General features: G+C 33.9%; 1 long non-coding RNA gene across 1 annotated transcript; it reads left to right on the top strand.

The window, feature by feature from the left end:
- Positions 1-266: 266 nt before the first annotated feature.
- Positions 267-3,401, top strand: LOC123208795. The gene is made up of 5 exons (XR_006500818.1): positions 267-504; positions 609-771; positions 1,781-1,904; positions 2,542-2,625; positions 3,086-3,401. It is a non-coding gene; the product is annotated as an uncharacterized LOC123208795 (long non-coding RNA).

The raw sequence follows: 3,401 nt of genomic DNA, 5'->3' as shown, positions 1-3,401 counted from the left end.
GGAGCTTCATGGCAAAGCTCAGAGATGCTTTGATATTCATTAATGCTTTGAGACTCATCTACCCTGGTAATAAAACCAATCCAATTCAGACTATTATGCACAATTATTAGTCAATTTGGCTGTAGCAAAGTGAAAAACTTCGTTCAATAATTATTTCTTCATCTATCATTTCTCAAAATTGAAATATGAAATTAATTAAAATTTAAAGGGTACATAATATAGTTTGTCAGGACAAAATTGAAATGATATAATCATGTGAAGGAATTTAGTGATATCATCCAATCTTATAAATCATTCCTAGAGTTAGGTGTCTCCAGTGACTAATGGCGATGACACTGTCCTGGGCAATGATTCCTGAAAGTCTGCTCTAGTATTCGGCTTCGTTGGTTCAGTTCATAGTCAATTTCGATCGACCCATGAAGACCACCCGCGTTCTCTCCTTTCTGTTCTCTGTAGCCCTTCCAAAATTGTCAAGAGTCGTCTGCTTAACTGCCAGAAATCCAGGTCATTTTTTTCATCTCAAATATATAGCGAACATCTAATTTTAGTTTTAATTTCTATCTCCCTGTGGATCTGGGTTTCTGTAGTGCTTCTGTTTTGTTCAACAGATGAATCTGCAGTGCTTCAACTTCGTCAACAGTTGACAGGGGAAGTTTTAATTTAATTGATAAGAAGGTGCTCTTCTGGTTTCTTCATGAGCTAAAGTCCTGAAAATGCTACACATTTAATGGGAATCAGGAGCAACTGAAGCTTTACATGTTCTCAAGTAAGGTATGAGACAACTCTGCCCATAGACTTTGTACGCCCAATTCATCAAGCATGCAGTTCATTAATTTTTATGTCTTTGGACGCCATCTCTCCATTTTTCTCCTTTCTACTGTTCAACTAATCCTTAATATTATTTGTCAGACACAATCTTATTCGTAATCTCATATTAAATTAAATGAGTTTATTTCGTACCGTCTGTTTTTATTTAATTTCAGCACTGTGGTTTTGTTTTACAATTACTTTTCAGATATCAAAACAATGTTCATTCTCTATAGATTTTGCTTTTGTTTTCATTGTTTTATTCTCTATAATTAGAATTTGGATTCTGTGAAAAATTCCAGTTGACCTAACTACACAACCTTCAAAATGAAGCCTCTTTACGGTTTGCGTCTTTGTTAATGCTCTTGCTGAAAGATTGGTTTTTTATGGTGGTCTTATGAAGTTTCAGCTCAAACATCTAGATTCGGAAATGTGGTTCACTTGAAAAGACCGTGCTTAACTGTACTACTGTTGTAATTCTTCTGGGTTCCAAGCAAGCCTGTAACTTAAATTAATATGCTCACTGAAAGCTCAATTCTTTTCCTTTATTGTGATCTCGCCAAGTTTGAGCTCACCATTCAACAAATGAATTTCACTTTTGGACGAAACCTACTTGATTGAAGTATTTATTAGCCGATTGAAGTACTTATGTTGTCATAGTTTTGGCTTGCCAGAAAGTTTGCAACTTTACCAATATTCTTACTGGAGGGTCAGTTTTTGTTATATCGTGTCGTTGGTTTGCCTTTTGATATTTAAACTCAGCATTTATTTGAGCAAATTTACTTCACTTTAATGAGTCTAATTAATTGAAGTACTTTTAAGTTATTATTACTTTGCTTTTTCATATTAGTTTTACTTTATTTTTCAATGCTATGATTGATAATGCCATATGTTTTCTGTTTCTAAGAGTGAATAGAGTTGTACGTAGTAGTTGTTTGCCTTGTGTAAAACAGTTAAAGGTTCATCTTTGTAGAGTTGGTGTGGAGTTTACAAATGTAGAGGTGAGATATAAGAATTTGAGATTGGAAGCTGATTGTGAGATTGTCCACAGAAAGCCCCTCCCAACTCTATGGCTCATTCTCTGTTAAGCCTGGAAGGTGATATGTAAGATTTATTGTTAATAAAATTAACTCCATTTATGAATTGACATAATCCGTTCTCAGTCAACCATACTGATTTTCCATTGTATATTTAGCTGAATTGTCATTGTGGAATTCCTATGTTTTGTTGTAAATTGATGTTACTTTCAACTTATAAAGGATACATTGACCTTTCTAATTCTATCTTGTGCTTCTTGACTTTTGAAGGCCTTTTGACAATGAACTTTTTTGTGAGAATATAATTTCTTATCTAATGAATAATTCATATATTTAAGCATAGGTAACCTTCAAATTGTTCTTCTCTTGTCAGAACCAGTATGTTTAGATCACACTGTTACATGTTTTACTCTTGGTGGAATCTGTACATAATTTGATGTAAATGTATTAAACTTCAGTTTCCTAGCAAAAATATTACTTTTGAAACCAAGTATGTGGAGGATATTTCTCAGCCAATTTGAATTTGATAATTCAACAATTTGTTGTTTCACTTTGAGATGCTCTATTAGAGAGCAGACTGATTTCCATTTGCTTAAGAAACTGATATGGAAATCCTCTTTTCTGCTAGAATTTTTGTAAAGGAAAATATGAAAGGCTGCTGGGGAATGTATACTTAAGTTTACTCGAATTATTGCAGGATGATTCTTCTGCTTGGCCCCCAAGTTGCAGGAAGACCACACTTTTAAAGGCTCTCTCTGGAACTCCTAACAAATCTCTAAAGGTTTCAGAATTTCTTTGTAACTCACCATCATTTCAAATGCATCTGGAATGTTACCATCTCGAGTATCAATCATATGCATGAATCTATAACTAAATATCTAACTTGCTTAAACATGAAAGAATCATAAAAGAAAAGCTCAAGACATTGCAAGTACACATCTTTGATAGGTTTCCTAATTTAGTAGTATTGATTATACCTCCTCTTCTACTGTTCTGTTGTATTCTGCTGCACAAACCAAAGGTCTCTCTCCTTCATACTAAAGAGAGAATATCAAGTCTATTTGTAGTTGTATGTTTATTTACATGTAGCTTGATGCAAGATAAAACAGTTTCAGTTATTTTAGTTTGATTTCCTAATTTACTCAGATTTGCTTCTGTTTTCTTCAGCTAATTTACTTCTCTATGGTGTGCTACCATAGTTTGATTTCCTAATGTACTCAATTTTGCTTCTGCTTTTTCAGAGATAGCAGGGGAAAAGTTTTCTTCAGTGGTTACCGGTTTGATGAGTTTATTGCTAGAAAATGTCAGCTTATATATGCCAAGAAAATCTGCATTTTGCAGAAATGACTGAGGGAACACTTGATTTTTCTGCCTAATATCTTGGTGTTGGAAACTGAGGAATTAGTCTTCTTATAATTTAATTCAATGAAGTTACAGTCATAGCCGCCTCATCAATTCCCACGAGTAGTTGATAGGTACAGAGCAATTTTTTTTTCTGCCTGTGCAGATATGATGATGGAAGTCAGTAAAAGAGAGGAATCAACAATTGTTCCGGAT

Source organism: Mangifera indica, chromosome 2 (assembly GCF_011075055.1).
Source record: "Mangifera indica cultivar Alphonso chromosome 2, CATAS_Mindica_2.1, whole genome shotgun sequence".
Classification (NCBI taxonomy): domain Eukaryota; kingdom Viridiplantae; phylum Streptophyta; class Magnoliopsida; order Sapindales; family Anacardiaceae; genus Mangifera; species Mangifera indica.
This window is presented reverse-complemented; position numbering and strand designations above follow the sequence as displayed.